General features: G+C 47.1%; 1 non-coding gene across 1 annotated transcript; it reads left to right on the top strand.

The window, feature by feature from the left end:
• Positions 1-933: 933 nt before the first annotated feature.
• LOC112475428 lies at positions 934-1,052 on the top strand. The gene has a single exon (XR_003044723.1). It is a non-coding gene; the product is annotated as a 5S ribosomal RNA (ribosomal RNA).
• The last annotated feature ends 10,748 nt before the right edge of the window (positions 1,053-11,800 follow it).

The following is an 11,800-nucleotide window of genomic DNA, read 5'->3' as shown; positions in this document are numbered from 1 at the left end:
ATAGTTTTCCATACAGTTTCTAAGCTAGGGAGCGTCACTGTTTAGACGTAGAGGGTTCAACTGTCTGCAGTTTTATGCATGTAGAAGTAGACACAATGATATTCGCAGTATCATTTAGGGTCATGAAAACTTATAAGTCATTGGGGAATTGGTTGAAGTATAGTTCATCAATTAATTCCGTTCGCTCAGCCATTTTTCACTGAGAATCTGTGGTGTGATAGGCTCTGTTCTAAGCAGTTGAGATATATCTGTGAACAAACCCAACACAAATCCTTGCTGCCCCCCCGCAGCTTCCATGCTCATGGAAAAAAAAACAGAAAATAAATATAAAGGATACATATTGAGTACTTAGCAAGTGGCAAGTTCAAAGAAAAGCGATGCAACGCAAGAAAAAGTAGAAGGGTAGAGCGGTTTTGTAATTTCAAATTAAATTATATCCATAATATGTGCTAGTATACAGCTTTTAAAAATGAGAGAAATGTCTATAGTACACACTAAAATATCTCTAAGACAAATTAAGAATTAAAAAGCGAGTTACAGAACGATATAAACTTATTTAGACATGTGTGTGTATGCACGTCTGAAAGGATACACCCCAAAACACGCTCTACAGATCTCCATCGACCCACCACCCGCCTCGGCGGACACCCTAGGCATCTCCCAAACCTTCCTTCCCCCGAGGGTGACCCTTTGATAGTCTACACTTTCCTTGGGGGTATCTGCTTCCCCAAGGAGTTTGCTGCCTTTATTTTTTCAGAGCCAGCTTTTCACTTAAAGGGGAGCTCGTTGTATTTTGGACGGAATTCCTAACTGTTTTGTGGAGAAGGAAGGCTTTTCGGGATATCTAGTCTGCCATTGCCTGAAATGGAAACAACTTGTCGAATTGTTTAAAAAGCTATATAAAGTTAAAATTAAAGTTAAAAACAACAAGTAGTCTATGGCCATGCTACCCTGAATAAGCCCGATCCCATCTGATCTCGGAAGCTCAGCAGGGTCGGGCCTGGTTAGTACTTGGATGGGAGACCACCTAGGAAGACCAGGTGCTGTAGGCGTAAAAAACAAAAAAATAAGGGATTGTCAGCTGATAAGGTCTTTGCAATCTGTGAGGTCAACCAAGGGTTGCCTTACCTAAAAAATAACAACAACAACAACAATACGTGTTCATTCCCTATCTGTTCTTGAAAGGAATATATTGACAGTAGGAAAGAGAATGCTTTGCCTATCAAAGTATTAGGAGAGTCACTTAGAAAAATTGATGGGACACTCTAGCGTGGGGAATGTCATCAGGAAAAATCTGCCAAAAGCCCTGCCATCAAATTGGTCATTCGCCGTTCTGAAAATTAGCATATAGTTGTAACTATAACCTATATTTCACTAGCTATAAAACAAAATAATTTGCGTAAATTTTAGTTTCATTCTTAAAGATAGGATTATAATCAAACTGCTACTGAATTATTTGCTGTGGAACTTTAGTTCCTGTTTAAATAGATTCACTTCAAGTTTCCCCTCGCCACCCCCCGTACCAATTTTTCCTGGAAAAGGAAGATTTCCAGTATTCCGATTTTAGAGATAAAAATACTAAAACTCAAAGAAGTCGAGCATTTTGCTCCAAGTCCCCCAAGTGGTGAGTTAGAGCTGGATGGCCAAACCAGGTCTCAATGACCTTAGACAGCAGGCTCTGTCCACTCCGTGCATGAAGCCAGAGAGGGCGTGGCCTACTCCCCGGACATCACTCCAGCCCCTCACATTTTGCAGGGTCCACTTCTTGCTTCTCACTCTTTATCTCACACTTGGGCTTCCTGATCCATTTAGCCCTAGGATGGGGTCTAGTTTCCGCTTTGCTTTCCTGGCTTCTACCTTTAGGGCAGAAACTCTCTGTCTCTCCCTCAGGACTCACTCCTCCCAACTCCAGGTAAGAATTGATTCAAATGGGCCAGGCTCCCTCTGGACCCACAGCCCACAGAAGAAGGGAGTTGGAGGTCATGTCTCACATCTTGTTCCTGTGACATCGCTGCGATTAGCTTGAGGCTGAAACTTTGACCTGGCCAGCTGAGTGCCTGCGTCAGAGGGAGAGCCGAGCCATCATGGCCTCCTGTGACTGCCCTGTTCCCTTTACCATTGCCTGTCCATGTGCCCCATTATCTGGGTTCCTGCAACATGCCTATCACTTGGTCAGTAAATAGTTTTAAAATATACAATGACGAGTGACTTTTTATCACTGGTGATGTAATTTATAACAGTCATGACAATGTTATAAAGTATATTATTAGCAGGCTGTTTCCTTAATGTGCAGATTGTATCTTCTGCCCTTCCAGGGAACTAGACTTCCTGAGTACCCAGCAAGTAATCTACATACAGCGATAAAATCAGGGCCAATTTTTCATGGAGTAGATACAGACATGAAGCCAAATTCTCTATAATCATGTGGATTCACTTGCTAGGGACACTCAGCATTGTCTTCAAATGAGATTTCATCCAGCCACAAATCATTAGTTGTCTATCTTATCCTTACAGATTCTCAAGAAAAGGGGTTATTCACCTCTCTCTGTAGTCAGGGATTTTTTCCCATGTAATTAACCCAAGTGTGTTTATAGTTTGAGGTTGGTCTTCCTTTGTCCACAGAATAGGTGGAAAACATCTGGCAAAAATCAGAAATCAAAGAGTCCCTCAGGTGTTGACTAATAGTTATTAAATCCCCTTTTTGGCCTTTTTTATTCCTTTTCCAGACCATGATATTCTAAGCTTTATCGTTGTTGTTGTTGTTGTTGTTATTTACACTTCCTTAGTTCTGTTTCACAGACTGGTCTTGCCCATTTCTCCCCTTTCCTGTTTCATTCCCTCCCCCACCTTAAACCTTGGTGCCTTTCTAGAGCTTCTAGAATAAAATCCGGGCTCCTTGGGGTGCCTTCCACAGCCCTCCCTGGGGCGGACACGGATGACCTCTGGCTTCAGTTTCCCCAGTCTGTCACCGTGTTCTCTGCTCCAGCACCGTCGACCTCTCTCTCTCTCTCTCTCTCTCTCTCTCTCTCTCTCTCTCACTTGCCTCACTCATCTCTCAGATGAAATTGAATCAGGAAAAGAAAAGCCACTCTAGCAATTACCTTTGAAGGAGAGAAAGCTTTAGTTCAGAGAGTTGGATGCATAGTGATTGAAAGGAGTGGAAAGGCGGGGGGCTCTTAGCATCACAGCCGTAGCGGGACACGAGAGAATCAGGGGGTCAGGAAGCCGCTGTCGATGGGCGCAACAGCCAAGGCGGGTGACCGGAGGGGGACCTGGGCAGTGGCATGTGCAATGCCAAACCCCACGTTTGCCGAAGCCCACACATCCACCTGCCCCGTGAGAGGAGGCACGGTGGCCTCGTCTGCCTCCCCTCACGCCACCACCCTCGAGGACAGGAGGGACCCTCCAGATCACGGGGGAAGGTCTCGGACATCTGGTTCCCAGGCTTCTAGCTCTGGTTCAGGGGGAGCCTGGACGGTGGGAGCGGAAGAGGCCAACCAGCGGAACTGTTCCTTCCCCCACAACCCTCGCGTGGTCCAGAGGCTCCTTCTTCAAGACCAGCTCGTTGTAGGAGTCATTAACCAGTCTCGTGCCCCTATGTGCTTGCTCATATGCACTTATTAGTCCCTGAAAGGGTGGTGTTCGTTTACTTGTCTACATTCTGTCTCTCACTACTGTCCTATCTATCATTGCGGTGACAGCCGGCACCTCACAGCTGTGGACTCCGCACGGGCGGTGCACATCCCGCACTCGCAGTGCAGACCGACCCTTGCACCGTGTAGACAGACCCTGCACTCCGTGTAGACCCTGCACTCACTGCAGACCCTGCACTCACAACAGTGCCTGGTGTAGGGTAGAAACATGATCAACGTCGAGTTCCCCCACCCCCGCCCTTACTCTCAGCCAAATCAGGAAGGAGCGTTTTCTCCGGATTCTACAGGCAGTAAAAAGATTTATGAGTGACTTTTCGAATGTGGAGAGAGCACAGCTGACCCACCGTGAGACGTGCGTGGTTTCGACGCCTCCCTCTGCGCTCTCTGGACGCTTTGCTGGATGCTCCGCTCCCCTGAGAGATATTTGCATACGCTGCGGTGGTGCGGAGTGAGCGCCCTGGGATCGTCTCTAGGGTCAGCCACACACAGTCCCGCAGAGAGCGGGAAAGCACCGGCTGGCGCAGAGATTGAGAACGTGGCTCTGGAGGTGACCGAGTTTGAATTTGGGTTTCTTCGCCTTTTCCTGCTGTGGAATTTGGGGAATTACTTTCCACCTCTGAGCCTCAGCCCCTCCATCTGATGCCTCCTCCCAGGGGCACAGAAGAAGCTCTCAGAAAGTGCGGTTGTGACGGGAATAACCAGACTCAACCTGAGTGCTTTGATTATAGAGACAGTTTATTAGCCGGAGCAGCCCCGAAATGCCAAGATACAAGATTTTTAAGCCCTAAATCCTATTCCTCATTCTGTCTTAAACACAAAGGTCCATCTTTCTCCTATTCACTACCTGTCAACCCACTGGTCAGGTGTGCAAGCGGGGAGTACAGAAGCAGAAAACTTGTTGTTAGAATGTTACGTTCCTATGGGTGATCGCCTCTGTTCCCATGGGCAATAGCCAGTGTTCCCATGGGCGATGGCCAAACAGTAGTTTTCGGCTTATATACAATTGATTATTTTTCATGCCACGCAAGCAAGCAGGGTTACACAGGCTAAAATTGGCAGTTAGCGTATGAGCTCATTGTTACAAGTTTCATGATTAACAGAATGCGGTTAGGGGTTCCAGAAACTAGGACTAAGGTAGAGACTTCCTTTGTCCAGTTTCCGGTTTTAATTATCCTTTAACCCTGTCACATTTCAGCAGACTATTATTACAGTGCGAGCTAGTGCCACTGTTACTATTTTTGTCCTACGCTAAAGCCAGGGTCAGCACACAATGCCCCGTGGCCGCAACTGACCTTGGCCTGCTTTTGGACCGTCCCCAAGCTCGGAATGGTTCGTACCTTGTCATAGCCTTGCGGAAATTAAAAGAAAAAGAAATGGCAGAGACAGCAGCGGCCGCAAAGCCTAAGCGGTTACCGCCTGACCCGGTTCTGGAGAAGTTTATGACTCGCTCTGCAGATATAACTTCCTTGAGATGGTTTTGAGCTTTACGTGATTGATTAGAATGAAACGGTTTTTCTTAATTAAGAAAACGTTTATTATGATTGTTCTGGGAGAAGTTCCAAAAACTGATAACAACGAGGACACACAGGCCGGTCCGGTAGCTGCCGGCCTTGAGCTGATGCCAGGCTGGGCCTCACAGTCACATCTTAGGACTGATTTCCATCTGGGTGTGCCTGGGAACATGGAAATTAGCGAGAAGTGTGCCTTGGGTACGTTGGGTGGATTATCAGTGCACGATCGATCTTGGGCAACTTCCCAGGTGATAGTTCTAGGTTTTGATGTCAGCCTCAAGTCCAGCTCATTCTGAGAAAGGAAGAGAACAGGGAAGAAGCCGTGCTGCGGGTCCCCTCCCACCTGGTCACACCTGTGTCTTCCCCGACCAGCTCTCTCATTCCCAACTTGCCCTCTATTTCCTCTCCGAGTCTGCAGGGTGCACACCTGCAGGCGGGGTGCCCAGGTACAGTGGCTATCCGATATCCATCACCCCAGAGTCCACCTTGATCTCGTCAACTGCTACAGACATTTCTCCTGCCATATGTGTCCTTGTTACTTGAATGGAAAATTGTTCATGGACTCCAGTTTAATAGGAGCTGAGTTATCCAGGGAGAAATATTTTACATAGACAGATGGATCTACTTCTGGAGTCCTGAGTAAATAAGATGTTTTAAGTGTTAACTATATTCTTCAAAGGGCTTTTCGATCCCTCCACTTGGGCCATGTCTATACCCTTTGCTCCCAACGCACCCCCGCCTCCCACCTTCCCCTTGCTCGGGATTCATCAGTGAAATCCAGTATCGTTGTTACTTCCTACCACTGTCTTTGGTGGAGCGCTTTAGTTCTCCCACACACTTTCACAGTCAGACTCCTTAAGACGTTCAGCAGCCACAGGGTCCTTCTGTCTCACGGGTTCCACCCTCCTCTGAAGCCCATTGTGGTTGCCAAGAAGAAAAGATACATTTTGGTTACGATGGATTGGTTGGGGTGGTATGGAGGAGAAGCTTGTAGCTGAGGGGTCTTACCCTAGTCTGTGGGTCAGGGAAGGCAGCCCTGGAGAAAAAAGCCGAGGGCTGAAGTCTGAACAGGAGCAGGCCACGAAAGCAGGCAAACGAGAGAATCCCAGGCACAGAGAAGAACAGGCTTGGAGACTCTGGGGTAGGAAGGTTCTGGAATGAGAGGAGTTGCAATAAAGCTAGAGTGTGTGGATGGTGGAGAAAGGAAGGAGGAATGGCCTGTCGTGAGGCTACCAGGGTTGAGAGTGGCAGGCGTTCCCCAAAATTACGGGACCTGATGGATTTGGGGCTTTCTCCTGAGAGTAGTGGTTATGCTCTTGGCAGGGCAGTGAGGGGTCCATTGGTTGCCGTGTGGAGAACAGGTTGGAAAGGGATGAGATGGAGATGGGGAGACAGTGAGGAAGCTGTCGTGACAGGTAGACAGGTGGGACAGATCGGATTTAGATATGACAATAGAGGTCGAAAGAAGTTGATGGATTGAGCATCATTTTAGAAGGGGAGCTTCAAGGCTGGCGAGAGAAGAGTCTGGTGAAGAGCTGCTCCAGGGTCTGAGTGACCAGGTGTGGGAAGGGCAGCACTGTTGCTGGGGTTGTTTTGAGTGAGGGCAAGATTACGACTTCGGGGTCAGCCATGTCGATTTGGAAATACCTGTTGCGTCATCCACACGGAGATGTCAGGTAGGCTACTGGAAAGACATGCCTGACACTCAGAAAAGGACTGAAGAGGGAGAGCCCCACAGGAGCCACGGGAGAGGGAAACCGGAAAGCTGGGCCACAGGTGCCAAGGATGGAGAATGTTTCAGCAGAGCGTGAGCAAGGCTGAGAAGGCGACTCGTACCGAGGGCCTGAGGATGCGGAGGGCAGGATGTGCTCTGCAGTTAGCTGCATGGAGAGTGGGCCAGAGCCGTTCAGGTGGAGGGGTGGGCCGAAGAATGGAGGTGAGTGGCGGCCTATTACCCTGGGAGGTCTCTTAGACTCTCCACCCAACAAGAGCCCCCTCTCAGGCCTCCGTCAAAGGAAAATGTCGCCAGGAATCACACTGAAATGCTAACCCACTGATCCACTGGGGCATCCTCCACCTTAGCGACTGGCCAGGAGATACCTGAGTTGTTGCTATATTTTTAAGCTAATCTCTTTTAGAGTGGAAAACCAAGAACCCGAGGGCCCCGCCCTTCACCCTTACCCTTAATTAACTTCAATGTAATATCGGAAAAAAAAAAAAAGATTTACCAGAGTCATTTAGCTCAGAACACCTCACACTCCTCCCATGATGGTTACGTAAGAGCGATCACTGTTGTCTTTCCGAGCTCCTTGAGGCAAAGGTCGGATTTATTCTTGCTACAGGGCTGAGCGCCCTTTGGTCATTGGACTTGGTTAAGGGGAACGAGAGAGAGGGAGAGGCCTCCTTCACAGAGATGACGAAGACGGACATACAAAGTGTGCTTAACAGGGTGCCAGACGGCCACGCTACCCCAAAGATCTCCTTTACCTCCTAGTCACTAGCCTGGTCCCTGAGGGAGAGGCGTAGCGCTCATGGAACGGGAATCCATAAGTAGAGAGGAGAATGCACAAGTCTGACTTAATTCTTGACTTAGTTGAGTCATCACCAAAATGGGGTGTTGAAGGCGTGGTCTGAGCATTTAGGCTCTTTCATTGAGAAAGGACTTCATCAGGGCTGCTTCATAAGAGTGAGTTCGTTGTGCAGTGTGCATCTTCAGGGGTACGGTTTGCACCGCAGCCGGGGCCTCTCGCAGAGCCCTAACTGCAGTTTTCCGAGGATGAGGTCACCTATATGAGGGGTGGAGCCATGCAGTTTGTATCCCACAGGGCAAGGTTTGCCTTTTTTATTCTTTATCTGGAATACGTAACCTGGGACAACACATACCTGAGTGTTCAGATGATTTTTATAATGTCGATGATGAAAATGTCTTTTATTCTAGTCTGTTTATTTAAAAGTCAATAGAATAGAGGCTGAGGCCACCAGCCTCATCCTGGCCCCACTCGGAACCATGAATATGCGATTTTGGGAGTCTGGTGTTCATGGGGCTGGCTGTGCGAGAGTCACCGTGTGTCTGCTTAAAGGGCGGAGCAGAGAGGACCAGTGGGGACCAAGGAGCCAAAGTCCTTCTCTCTCCACGAGGAGGTGTGTGAACAAGACATGCAGTCTTACTTTGTGAGTGACAGGACAAACCCAGCAGGCGAGTGTGTTTATTCCCTCTAATGGCTTACGTGTGTGTGTGTGGTGTGAGTGGACAACACAAAAAAAGAATGTGAAAGGTGCTTTAACAGGCAGTACATCTCATATGAAAATGCTAGCAGCACATCTCTACGCGCCTTTTTCAGAGTCCAAGTTTCAATTTACAGAAAACACCCAGGTCCATTAGAATTTGGATTTTTGTCATGCCTGATTTTTTTTTTTTTTTTAATTTTCAAAGCTCTGGGTTGCGTAGTTAGTATCATCTTCACAACATTCTGGACCGTTCTGGACTTTCTGGGTAAATTAGCATGTTTTTTTCTCCCTCCCTCTTCATGACCAGGTCTTTCTGCTAAGAGCTATAAAAAGCTTCGTTTCGCGGCGCTTCAGCGGATGCCGAAAACTATGGTGTCAAACGGCTGACGGACACAAGAGGGCGGTGTGTGCCCGCGTCAGCCTGGGCAAGGACGAGGCATCCCACCCTCTGCGGGAATTTTTAGCTTAACTCCTGGACCTAACTGGGATTAATAAAATGTGTGGGAGGGGCGAGATTGGCCCCAAACCCTCATCAAAGAGGCCCAGGTCGGAGTGGGGAGGCAGCGTGTGAGGAGCAGGAGGAATTTTTATCCTCGAGTGCAGAACGGTGGAGCGGTCTGTGCAACGACCTAAACGAACAGAGATGGTCATCGGGTGTCGTCCTCTGTCGGGGTATTCAGAACCGCCGAACCGCAGAGACTCAGCAGTCGTCTTGGAAAACGTTATTCTGAGAAAGCCTCTTATTCATTCCAGGAAAATTTACTGAATGCTGGCTCTGCGCCAGGCCTGAGCCCAGGGGCTCAAATGCAGCCTTGGGTCAGAGAGCCCAGGCCCCTGCCCTCCTGAAGTTCCCTTTCTAATGGGCAAGAGTGAGTAAACAAGACACAAATCAATAACCCCAGGCATATATTTCCACCGGATTCCGTTTCTGTTCCCTGGAGCCAATCCCCAGCCAGAACTAGCTGCATTATCTATTCTTGTTCGCAAAGAGAATGCAAGTCACACATATTCAGTTCCAACCATGGCTGCAGGCCACATTTTAGAGGTACCATCTGCTTCCAGTTGCTCTGACTGTTTTAATGGAGAGGGGTGATGGCAACAGCCTTCTACAAATGAAAAGAGTTGATGGAAGTATTGAGTCTTTGCCATAGAGATGGTCCCTGGCTTGGCCTGGGGCCCACTGATTTTTGGGTTTACTCAACAAAGCGAACAATGCATGCCTCCTCTGCCTGGAACCCTCCCTAATCTCCTTAGCCAGCAGCAAGCTCTGACTCCTCTAAATCTCACACAATATAGCACTTCTGTGGGAAGCCAGGGCTACCCCAAACCCCTGCCCAGGCCAACATGTTTATTCTCTTTGCCAGCATCTTAGCATTTTAGAGCTGCTCGCCGTTAGCTATTTTAAAAATGGGAATTTGAGAAAATGAGGAAGAGAAAGGCCACATCCGTTTTGTAAACTATTCCCCCCTCCCTATACACACGTGACACCCAGTAAGATGGTACCACCCGCAGACCCTCCCGTGACAAACGTTTTTTCTTGCTGTGAATGATGCAATCGCAAACTCTCTAGGGCCCTGCGATGTCCACCTTGTTATCCCTTGAAGTCAAGGTCCCATGTTAAAGTTCAGGGTGTATCATTGGTGGCACGTGACCCGTCTTACAAAAGAGGTCAAAAGGCACGGCAAAAACCAGCTTTTCCGCTGCGACCGAGTATGCAAACCGGCACACCTCTCTGCTTAGGCTGATGTCTTCCACGTGCTGCTGTGGGCTGTTCTGCCGCTCATCTGTCTTGAAATTCCTTTGGCGTCGCTGATCTTGCCATTTTCCGGCACAGTGGTATTTCCAGGTCATTGCCAGGCAACCGGGAACCATCAGTGAAAAGAGCAGTGAAAAATGTCCCCCGATGGCAACACCATGTTTCTCACCAAGACTGAGACTCTTGAATTTTGTCAGTCAACTCAGAAGAAACAAAATAATAATAATTAAAAAAAGCTCCTTACTTATTTGGATGAGGACAGAAACTGGATGCAATGACTAAAAAGGGCTTTGGTTAGTCGAATAGGTTGGCAACAAGAAGGAAGATATCATTCTAAATAGGTCCAGCTCTTTGCTCTATCTCGGTTTGGGTAAAGAGTCCAAATTCTGCCAGATGTGCATTTCTTAATCTGTCAGTACCACGCCTCTTGCCAGGAGTCTTCATTCTACCCATCAGGCATAATTTTCAGACTTTGTGTTTCCTGTCAGGAAAAATATAATTCATCATTTTCCTCAGGCCTTGAGAAAATGTCTTACTTTAGAGGAAAAGTGGCAGAGGGGAGTGACTTCGTGACCAAAAAAAAAAAAAAGTAATACAGCCTTTTCTTTTATATTCTTTTATATAATTTAAAAATTACTTATTTTAGAGTAATATGTACACATGGTGCAAAATTCAGAGAGTTCAAATGTGAATATGGTAGAGGAATCCCATTCTAGAGGTAATCTCTGTATAAATTAGCAGAGATACTCTTCATATGTTTTTTGAGAGTATATTTGTTCTAATTTCTAAAATCAGATGAATTCTCGAAGCCATATATTAAGTATACATTAAATAAGTATACTAAATAATTCTAGCATGTGGAACTGCGAGAAAATATATTTCTGTTGTTTAAGCCAAAAAATAAAATAAAATGAAAAATACTAAATGCACCAAAATGGTTTGTCCACTTAAAGCCCTGACACTATAATTTGATAGTCCTCCCCCGCCCTCCTCCTTAAATTGCTCTAACAGAAATGTGACTGAACTTATAATCAGTCTGGAAACACTTTGAGTATTCTGGAATCTGATCCAGCATGTTTCTTGTTCCTTACTACCCAGTTCATCATTTCTTAGCTGTGATTATTAGTCATTTCCCTTTGAAATGGAGAGGAAGGCGACAAACTTTGAAAATGAGGAAATAGACTTGGTTTTTGTTTTTAAACACGAGGTCTTTTGTGTTAGGAAGACCTAGGAGAGAAGCTAGTTGGAGGTCCAAGTGGTCACACTCCAAGAGAGGACATTTGGTGATTGGGGATGCACTGGGAGTTCCAGGGAACCAGGTGGATACGGGAGGACGCATCAGTCATGCTCCTGAAGCTTAGAGTTGAATGGAACCATAGCAGCTGGTCCAGTGGCCAGATCTCAAATTTAGAGACCCAGCCCACCAGACCAAGGCCAGATGCAGTGGGTCTGACCAGCTCTTACTCAGAGACCATTCCCGAGGCACAAGAAATTAGCCACTTATCTCTCTCTCTTCACCCTGCCCTCCTAGTACCAACTCCAAGAGAAAGCTCTCCATGCCTAAGAGTGGATTGAATTCATCTTTTTATTCTTCCATATCATCTAGAAGAATACCCTGTACAAAGTAGGGCCCCCTAAATATTGACCGAAAT

Source organism: Pteropus alecto, unplaced genomic scaffold, assembly GCF_000325575.1.
Source record: "Pteropus alecto unplaced genomic scaffold, ASM32557v1 scaffold110, whole genome shotgun sequence".
NCBI lineage: Eukaryota > Metazoa > Chordata > Mammalia > Chiroptera > Pteropodidae > Pteropus > Pteropus alecto.
Note: the sequence above shows the minus strand (reverse complement) of the source record. Positions and strands in the feature narration are given on the sequence as shown.